Here is an 11,152-nt window from a genome sequence, read left to right on the forward strand (position 1 = left end):
TGTTCCAGGATGCTTCAGTGATTATGAGTAATCACTAATTGAGTGAGAATAGTGAGAGTTCAGAATGAGACTCCACAGTCTCCTAGAAAATCTTGGATATTTCCTCTCTCAAACTCACTTTCTATTTTTTTTTCCTTTTTGGATCACACCCGGCATGCTCAGGGGCTACTCCTGGCTCTGCGCTCAGGAATTACTCCCGTTGGTGCTCGAGGGACCCTATGGGATGCTGGGGATCGAACCCAGGTCGGCCATGTGCAAGGCAAACGCCCTACCCTCTATGCTATTGTTCCAGCCCCTCAGTTTCTTTTCTGAACAGAGTAAAGCTAATATCCAACTTTGTCAGCTTGTCGCGGGGCTTCAATTAGATCACACTCATGAAGGGACTCACATACTTCTGGTCCCATAGAACATTCTGCATGAATGATGTTGAATGATGACTTTGGGACTCATTCATTGGCTTCCCACTGGGTGGTTTGCTCCCAACGTCTGCCCTTGAAACTACTACACTGTTACCTCCTCTCTGGCCCTCCCCTCCCTTACCCCACAGACACTCACAATACAACTTGTGCCTCAGTAGTTGGATACGTGATTGTATAACCCAGCCCTAATAAATGGAGCCATCCCCCTGGTACTGGTCACTATGGAAGGTGACTGAGAAGCTCCCTCGGGCCTCCTCCTGGAGCTTTCTCTCTCCCTGGCCCTGCCATCCACCCCTGCCCCTCCTACTTCTGATGCGAGATGTGTCTCCAGGCTCACCTTTGCTACGGCATGCCAACCCCCCACCTAATGCCCACAGCTTGCATCAGCCCCATGCCAGTGTCAAGCCCTTCTGGAGCTTTGCCCATGCCCTCTCTTCTCTCTCCATCGACCTTAGGCCAGCTGCTTCTTTGAGCTTTTTCTAAAGTTGCCGACTCCCAGTCACTGACTAGCAATGGTTCAGAGGGACCCATCATGCAGTGGCTCTGGGCAGACTTCCTGGCAGGCTTCACTCTTCAGGAAAGAGAGCTCAGAGTTGGCTTCATGAAATCCTCCCAGCCCCCGTTTAGGGTAAATCCTTCCTGAGCTGCTCACTGATACCTTTCTTTCCCCAACAGGGGGCCGTGAGTCACTGAGGTCCTGCTGTAGAAGTTCCTCCACCACCAGGGGCACCGGGGCCGCACATCTGGAAATGCCCCTTCCACAGCCAGATTCCCCTCTGGGGAGGGGGGGACACGGAGCTCTGCTTTCATGGGTTTTTCTCTCCACTAGAATAAGTTTTGTTTTTTTTTTCCTACCATGTAACTATGCCATCAGTAGTCCATTCCTTTGGCGGTATTTGTGCATTTTCAAAGTTATCCCCTTACCTTTCTTACCACTTTGATAGCAATCCCTTGTTACTGTACGTAAATTATTTAAAAGAATTCTGTGTGTGTGTGTGTGTGTGTGTGTGCGTGTATCGGAGGTGGAGGGTGATGGAGGTTGCTGAGAATTGAACCTAGGGCCTCTTACATGCAAGGCAAGTGCTCAACCACTGAACCACAACGCTCACCTTTTTATTTATTCCATTCTGATGGCATCCTGTTGAGGAAACTTAGGTAAAGTGAATACTGCAGATTACATAAATATTGTTTCCGTTGGAATAAGCAACAGTAATCTGAGTTCTTATGGTCTAATCATATCTTCTCATTATATACTTGACTCAACATTCCTTGGGTACATCATTTTTCTCTAGCTTGGCACCTGATTATTATATATATATGTATACACACACATATATATATATATATATATATATATGACTGGAGCAATAGCACAGCAGGTAGGGCATTTGCCTTGCATGCTGCTGGCCTGGGTTCGATCAATTTCTCCATCCCTCTCGGAGAGCCCAGGAAGCTACCAAGAGTATCCCGCCCTCACAGCAGATTCTGGCAAGCTCCCCATGGCATATTCGATATGCCAAAAACAGTAACAACAAGTCTCACAATGGAGATGTTATTGGTGCCCGCTGGAGCAAATCGATGAACAATGGGAGGATAGTGCTACAGTAATATATATATATATTATATAATATATATACTCTATATATATATAGAGAGAGAGAGATAATAGATAGATTGATTGATTTAACAACTTCTTTGACGCTCTTGAAGGTGTTCCACACCGCTCTCTTCCTCCTGCACAGCTCAGGTGCCAGGTCATTACACTGAATAATTACACTGGAAATATGCTTGATTTTGTAGATGTTGTAAAAGAAGATTATAAAATGATGTGTGTGGCATAAGATCCCATGATTTAAAAAAAAAAAGCGTAAGTTTTAAATACTTTAGGAAAACAGGGAACTATGCTAATGTCAAAACCTAATATGGTTATCTTCGGTGGTGGGGTTATAGGTAATGTCTGCTTGATTTTTGTGTGCTTTTCTGTATTTTCCAGAATTTCTATAAGAAATGCAGATTATTTGTACAGTCAAAACAGATTTAAATGCATAAGAAATGTGCTTTAGTGAGGTGGAGTGATAGAACAGTGGGTAGGGAGCTTGCCTTGCACACAGCCAGCCTGGGTTCAATCTCTGGCAGCCCATATGGTCCCCTGATGGGGGCTCCCTAAGCACAAAGCCACTTCTAACCTCTGCGCACAGCTGGATGTGACCCAAAAAACAAACCACAGAAGAGTGTGTTTTAGAGGCACAGGGAAGTGTCCTAAATGCCAGAGGTCACCCAGAACCCACACTGGCAGCTACTAAAGTGAAAATGAAACAGCCAGTGGTTGTTGGGGGGAAATCCAGGTTCCTAGCCGGTGCCTAGGGGCCTCGAAAACCCAGGAGACTTGACTCTCATTTTCTCCAACTATCTGAATTGCTCTCTGCGCAGCACTCAAGGATACTCCATTTATTCTTTGACATGAAACACAAATTTCCCTCTTGGCAAAGAAACTTCACCTGTCTTATGCACATAGTTTGCATGTCTGATCTTGTGATTTGCATAGGGCTTACACCCCTAAGTCCTAGCTATGAAGAATTCTGAGCCACATCCTTGCACTTGACAAACAAGCTTAACAAGCTGGAATTCGTGGCGTCTGCATGACAAGCTGCCAGTCAGCAGGGGGGTCCCCAGGACGTGTTGGCAAACCCCAGCTCTCCAGGCGTAGCACCTATCGTGAATAGCTCCTACTGCGAAGGTCCTTAAAGGTTCTGACTTGAAGATTCCCTCCTCCCCCTGCTAGGGCTTGACGGCATACTAAGACCATAATGAAAACTGAGTGTGCTTCAAACACACTTTTCTCTACTGTGTTACAGAAAAGGGAATGATTGCTATTTCAAAAAGAAATACCTGGGATTACTTTCACCTTACGGAAGGTAAAAGATACAAGGATAATCCTCAAGAAGTGAAAAGATCAAAATATTTTTTAAAAAATAAACTTTTAAATGGGGCTGGAGCGATAGCACAGTGGGTAGGGCGTTTACCTTGCATGCAGCCAACTCTGGTTCGATCCCCGGCATCCCATAAGGTCCCCTGAGCACCACCAGGAGTAATTCCTGAGTGCAGAGCCAGGAGTAACCGCTGAGCACAACTGGGTGTGACCCAAAGAAGCCAAAACAAAATGAAAAATAGAAAGAAAGAAAGAAAGAAAGAAAGAAAGAAAGAAAGAAAGAGAGAAAGAAAGAGAGAGAGAGAGAGAAAGAAAGAAAGAAAGAAAGAAAGAAAGAAAGAGAGAGAGAAGGAAGGAGGGAGAGATGGAGGGAGGGAGGGAGGGAGGGAGGGAGGGAGGGAGGGAGGGAGGGAGGGAGGGAGGGAAAGAAGGAAGAGAGAGGAGTCCTTGAGAGTGCTTTGGGTTAAAAAGACAAGGGAAGCCCCACTAGGAGTGACCCCTGAGCACAGAATCAGGCAATCTGGAGAAAAGCCAGTGTTGCCCAGAAAACAAAAACAAATGGACAATTCTCAAAGAATTAGAAATTGATCTCCCATTTGACCCAGCAATACCACTCCTGGGAATATATCCCGGAGAGGGGGAAAAAAATACAGTCGAAATGACATCTGCACTTCTATGTTCATTGCTGCACTATTCACAATAGCCAGAATCTGGAAAAAAACCAATTTCCTGAGAATAGATGACTGGTTAAAGAAACTTTGGTACATCTACACAATGGAGTACTATGCAGCTGTTAGAAAAGATGAAGTCATGAAATTTACATACAAGTGGTACTACATGGAAAGTATCATCACTATCATCCTGTTGGTCATCAATTGCCTTGAGCAGGCCCCAGTAACGTCTCCTTCATCCTAACTCTGAGATTTTAAAAGTGCCACATTCGAGGCTCTTTCAGAGTCAGGAGAATGAGACCCATCATTGTTACTGGTTTTTGGCATACTGAATACGCCATTGGGAGTTTGCCAGACTGCTGTGTGGGCAGGATACTTTTGGTAGCCTGCCAGGTTCTCCAGAGTAAGACCTAGATAATAAGATGTCGGGAGATTCTGGGAGCAGGATTTTATAGTCTCTGGGTCTTGGCCATTGATGGGATTATACAGCGCCAGGGGCAGTTGGTGGGTGTAACGCCTACATACTGGAAGGTGGGGGATCTGGGTGGAGGAGGCCCAGTCCCAATCCAAGCAGGCTTGAAGATCTACGCCCCAGGTCCCGCACACCTGGGTTCCTCGGCTGGTTCCTTCATGCATGAGGCTCGTCCGAACGTGTGGAGAGTGGTCTTAAGCATGGCTGTGACTGGAACCAGAGGTCTTCAGCTGCCAGGGCTCTGCTCGGGATGGGGAGGGAAACTCAACCCCAATCATGCTATGCAAAATAAGTCAGAAAGAGAGGGACAGACATAGAAAGATTGCGTTCATCTGGGGAACATAAGGTAACAGAATAGGAGACTAACACCCCAGAATAGCCGAGATAAGTACCAGGAGGTTAACGCCATGGCTTGGAGGCCAGCCACACATGCTAGTGGGAAAGGGAGCTCAGATAGAGAAGGAAGCACCAAATAAAGGTGTTGGGAGGATCCTCCCAGGATGGGAGATGCATGCTGAAAGTAGACTACAAACCGAACATGATTGCCACTCAATGCAAACCACAGCACACAAAAGGAGAGAGAGAGAGAACAAAAGGGAATGCCCTGCCACAGAGGCAGGGTGGGATGAGGGTGGGGATGGGGGTGGGTGGGAGGGATACTGGGATTAGTGGTGGTGTAGAATGGGCACTGGTGAAGGGATGGGTACTCGATCATTGTATGATTGAAACCCAAGCACAAAAGTTTGTAAGTCTACAACTGTACATCATGGTGTTTCACTAATAAAAATTAAAAAAAAAATAAACAAGCAAATGCTCAGCTCAGTGGGAGTTCCTGAGAAGGGTGTGTCAGATTAGCAGGCTTCTATTTCAGCCAGTGTGACTTTGGCTCTTTTCTGTAAATTCCATCAGATTCCGCAATCCATTTCTCATTTTTGTGGGGCGGGGGTATGGGGGGTGCGACGCCCAGCTTCTCCCTGTGCCCAGGGCTTACTCCTGCCGTCATACTCAGGGATCACTCCTGGCAGCTCAGGGCACCACATGGGGTGCTGGAACTTGAAGCCGGTTGGCTGTGCAAGGCCCACACCCTCCCCGCTGTGTGGTCTCTCTGGTCCCTGTAATCCATTCAAGCAACGTGCACACACAGTCCACAGTCTAAGTCAAAGCAGCTGCCTCTCTCTAAGGAAAGGGGACTCGGAGACAAGTCCTTAGCACTAACTTGCAATCCGATTATTCTCCCCAAATTCTTTCCGGAAGAGTCTAAAGGTCTCCACTGGCAGAAAGGAAAAGGCTTAAAAAAAAACCTGGGGATACCAAGAAGGGTCCCGGCTGGGAGGAAAAGAAAGATGGCATGGTCCACGGGGAGGAGCACTGGGAGAAGAGTGAAGTCAGGGGTTCTGCCTGAAGCACCTCTCACCTGCGCTGTCCTTGGCCTGGCCATCAGTAAGAGCTTAAAACACGCAGTGACAGTGACGTTGTGAGTAGTGCTTGGGGGACTGAAGGAAGGACATGGCAGCAGAATCTAGAGCTACGGAAGGCAAGATGAGAACCAGATTTCTCAGAACCAAGGTGAGAAGCAACTTGGAGAACAGAAGTTGGCACACTGCACGTGTGCTTGCATACACACACACACACACACACACACACACACACATGGCATCGAGATGCATCAGCAATTCTGGATGGAGAGAGAACTTCTCATAATCCACAGGCTGAAAGTTGGAAGCTCCATGTTTCCTATGGGAGGATCAGATCATCAGACAGGCTAGACTCACACACAGAAAGGGAAGGTCCACTGCAAGACCCCTTCTGGGAATATCCCGGGGGGTCCAAAGACACACAACAGAAACACCATCTGCACTCCTATGTTCATTGCAGCACTGTTCACCATAGCCAGAAGCTGCAAACAACCTGAGTGCCCAAAAAACAGACGACTCGATAGAGAAACTATGGTACATCCACACAATGGAATACTACACAGCTGTTAGGAAAAATGAAGTCATGAAATTTGCCTATAAATGGATGGACATGGAGAGTAAGCTGAGTAAAATGAGTCAGGAGAGAGACGGATGAAAAATGACTGCATTTATTTGTGAAATATCACTGTATCACTGTCATCCTGTCGTTCATCAATTTCCTCAAGCAAGCACCAGTAACGTCTCCTTCGTCCTAGCCCTGAGATTTTAGAAAGTGCCATATTCAAGGCTCTTTCAGGGTCAGAGGAATGAGACTCATCATTGTTACTGGGTTTTGGCATATTGAATATGCCACAGAGAGTTTGTCAGACTCTGCCATGCGGGCAGGATACTCTTGTAGCCTGCCAGGTTCTCCAAGAGTAAAAACTAGATAAGAAAAGCTCATGCAGTTGCTTCCTGGAGCTGGGTTTTATAGTCTCTGGGTCTTGGCCATTGATGGAATAACGGGGCGCCAGGGGAAGTTGGTGGGTGTAACGCCTACCTACTGGGAGATGGAGGATCTGGGTGAAGGAGGCCCAGTCCCGATCCAAGCAGGCTTGGAGATCTCAGCCCTGGGTCCCACACACCTGGGTTCCTCCGCCAGTTCCTTCATACCTTAGGCTCATTTGAACGTGCGGAAAGTGGTCTTAAGCGTGGCTGTGGTTTGTTCCAGAGGTCTTCGGCTGCCAGGGCTCTGCTTGGCTCTGCTTGGGGAGGGGAGGAAACTCAATATTTTGTGGGGAAAAAAAAAACAGTATGACACTAATATCCAACGCCAGGGAAAAGGCCAAGAGGACTGGTCAATGGTTGATCAATGGTATGGAAGATGGATGGTAGTTAAGATAGAAGAGGATCCATTATGACAGTTGGAAATGATCACTCTGGACAAGGACCAATTGTTGAAAGCAGGGGATATACATGATAACCTTCTAGCATCTGTAATGCAAACCATAATGCCTAAAATGAGAGAGAGAGAGAGAAAGAGAGAGAGAGAGAGAGAGAGAGAGAGAGAGAGAGAGAGAGAGAGAGAGAAGAGGTGTCTGCCATAGAGGCAGGCTGGGGTAGCTCTGGACTCAGGAATCACTCCTGGAGGGAGCCAGGAGCCATCGTGGGTACTGGGATGAACTCAGGCCAGACACATGCAAGGCAAATAAATACATGGCACATAACACATGGCTACGGCCTATAGTGCATGAATGATCCTTAACAGGAGGCACATTCTTGTTAGTTTAGTACAATTTAACCTCAGTTAACCAAATACTTTTCTTAAAGGTCCAGGCTTGTCTAGAATGTGGTTGCGATAGCAGCACAGGTTCAAATTCCAGCTTCACGTATGTTCCCTGAGCACAGAGTCTGGCAGGGCCCCTGAGCCCCTCTGGGTGAAGCCCTCCAGACTAACAACTTAATAAACAAAAATTCCTTCTCAAAGAGTGAGGGTGGGGGGGAGAGGAAGTAGTTCAGAAAGCAGAAGTCTGTGCTTTGCAGGGAGAACGCTGGGTTCAGTTCTCAGCCTTCCAAGAACTGAGCACTGTACCTGGAGCAATCCCTCAGCACAATCAAGTGAGGGGCTGCCTCTCCCCCAAAAAAGTGTGGGAGTGAAATAATGCATTGAAATAAAGTATTCTGTGCTAAGTGGTAAAAAAAAAAAGTGTAGGAACCCGGAATGTTGTCTAGCATGCTAAAGCTGATGCCTCACATGCATAAGCCTTTGGGGATTTGATCTACAGCACTTCAAGAATAAATAAATGAACAAACAAATAAACAAAGCTAGCAGCACGCCCCTCGTAAGAGAAATCACTTCTCCAATTGCTGCTATGAGAGTCAGCAAGTTTGGCTTCTATTTTAACCTCTTGCTTGGTCAGCTGAGCTAAATTCTCACTTAGCCTGACCTTTCCTTCGGCAGGAAGAACCTCTGTCTCCCTTGTCTCCCTGAACCTCTCTCAGGAGCTTCGGTGCCTAAGGGGCCCCCTGCCCTCCCCCCACCCCGGGGTGCATCTGCCCTTGTTTGTCACTGGGTGTTTTTCATGTCACTGTGTCTGTATGAGAGACACGGTGTCCCCCTGGAGAATGTTGCACGCGGGAACGCTCGTCTGCGTGCCCAGAGGTCCCTCCCCCTCCCAGATGTGTGTCTGACTTGCCTCTAGCTGGGGTGGTGTGAATGGTGGAACCCTGTTTGTATGTTCCTCGCACAGGTCCTCGGAAGAGAAATGTCTGAAGTACAAGCTCGGACAATGGCTGGTTCTAGGAGGCAGCGCTTGCTTTAGTGATTCATGAACATATGTGAGCCTTTTGTGTGCAGCCGTCATAAGTGTGACAGGAAGAGAGGACTACTCTATTAGTGACTGGCACGGGAATTCTGCCAGGGGACAGCTGGCTTGCTTTGGGAAAGGCCATTTCTACCAGGGGTGAAGGCTGGGTCCACAGAGGCTGAGTTTGGCTTAGTTCCGGGGTGCTGCGGAGGAGGGGACCGGCAGGGCCGGGCAGCAGGGGGTGAGGAGAGAGAGAAGGTGTGGGGGGAGACGGCTGAATGCTGTGCCAGGACTGGGACCTCTCAAATATTCAGAAAGTTTTTAAAAATCACATGGTAAGCACCAAATAAAGGGTGTTGGGAGGATCCTCCCAGGATGGGAGAAGCATGCTGAAAGTAGACTCTAGACCAAACACGATTGCCACTCATTGCCTCTTTTGCAAACCACAACACCCAAAAGGAGAGAGAGAACAGAGGGGAATGCCCTGCCACAGAGACAGGGTTGGAGGGTGGGAGGGATACTGGGATCCGTGGTGGTGGGAAGTGGGCACTGGTGAAGGGATGGGTATTTGATCATTGTATAATTGAAACCCAAGCACAGAAATGTGTAAGTCTACAACTGTACCTCATGGTGTCTCACTAATAAAAATTTAAAAATAAAAAAATTTTTAAAAAATCACATGGTAGCAAAATTGTTCCTGATTGTGTTTCAGTCCTACAGTGTTCCAACACCCATCCCTCCACCAGTGTGTCATTTCCCAGCACCAGGGTCCCCAGGTTCCCTCCCGCCCCTTCAAGCCAGCCCCACCCCAGCCTGCCTCTATGGAAGGCACCTCTCTCTCTCTCTCTCTCTCTCTCTCTCTCTCTCTCTCTCTCTCTCTTTCTCTCTCTCTCTCTCTCATTTTAAGCATTATGGTTTGTGATACAGATTCTGAAAGGTTACCACATACATTCTTTTACCTTCTTTCAAGACTTGGTTCTTGTCCAGTGTGATCGTTTCCAACTAGTGTTGTCATAATGGACCTTCCTTTAGCTTACAGTGATTCGATAAGAAAGAAAGAAAGAAAGAAAGAAAGAAAGAAAGAAAGAAAGAAAGAAAGAAAGGAAGGAAGGAAGGAAGGAAGGAAGGAAGGAAAGATTTTTATTAAATAAATTGGCATGTATGAAGGGGAAAAAAAATCACTTGGTTGATGTGACTGAACTGAAGAAGCCAGGAGCTAGAGTTCCTGGAGTGGCCGGGAGAATTCTGGGAGGGCTCACCAGCCCACAGAGAGCAGGCGAGAAACAGACTGGCAAAGGCTATCCCAGGTCACGCAGCCGAGGGGGGACTCACAGATGGTGTGAGGTGATACAAAAACAAGGAACAGATCCAGGAAGCCCCACAGTCCTGAGGGGAGGCAGCATGGCCCGGCCCGCGGAGCTGTAGAGCTGCATTCTTTGAAAAGAGTGTTTCACTACAGTTTAAGTCATGGGTGACAATGAGCTTCAAGTTCACAGTAGCTGCACTCCTCCACCCAAGGGCCCACGACCCTCCACCCTGTCCCTGGGCCACCTCTGGTCCAAGCTTCCTGCCCTCAACTATCCCCATTCTTTGTGGTTCGACAGCCTTTCGGTGCAGACTGTCACCCACGTGTTTCAGACCTTCCACCTCTGGTTCCGTGTTACTTCCAGTTAACTTATTCATTTCCCTCTCCCTTCCTTCCAATCTAGCACTCTTAGAGCTATAATCCAGTGCCCAAGATTTATAGCCAATTTATATTGTCCATATCCTTGATTCTTTTCTCTATATGTCAGTAGATGAGTGAGGTCGTCCAGTATTTGTCCTTCTGCCTCTGGTTTATTTCTATCAACACAATACCCCCCGATTCCATCCAAGTTGCTGTAAACTACATGACTATTTTTTTCTTGTGGCTGCATAGTATTCCATTGTGTACCCATATCACAACTGCTTTTTCATCCCATCTGTCATTAGGTATTTGGCTTGCTTCCACGTACTAGCTATCATACTAGAAGCTGCAATACTCAGAGTGAAAGGATAAAAAACAATTAGACAAGCAAACAGTAGACTAAAAACAAAACACCAGGACATTAATAGCACATAGAAGCTTCATTTATACAGGAAACAGAAAACAGACTTCATTCTTCATTTTTAATTTGAACCAGGCATTCCTGAAACTGCATCACCATAAGGTGATCAGCTATCCCGTGGAAAATCATTATAAAAGAAACATCTTAAAGCTGTTGAAGCTGGAGCAATAGCACAGCAGGTAGGGCATTTGCCTTACACGTGGCCAACCCAGGTTCGATTCCCAGCATCCCATATGGTCCCCCGAGCACCACCAGGAGTAATTCCTGAGTGCATGAGCCAGGACTAACCCCTGTGCATTGCTGAGTGTCACCCAAAAATAAAAAAAATAACCCCGTGTTGCATAAACCACAAATACAAACAACCACAGGTCAT

This window comes from Sorex fumeus, unplaced genomic scaffold (assembly GCF_029834395.1).
Source record: "Sorex fumeus unplaced genomic scaffold, SorFum_2.1 ptg000002l, whole genome shotgun sequence".
NCBI lineage: Eukaryota > Metazoa > Chordata > Mammalia > Eulipotyphla > Soricidae > Sorex > Sorex fumeus.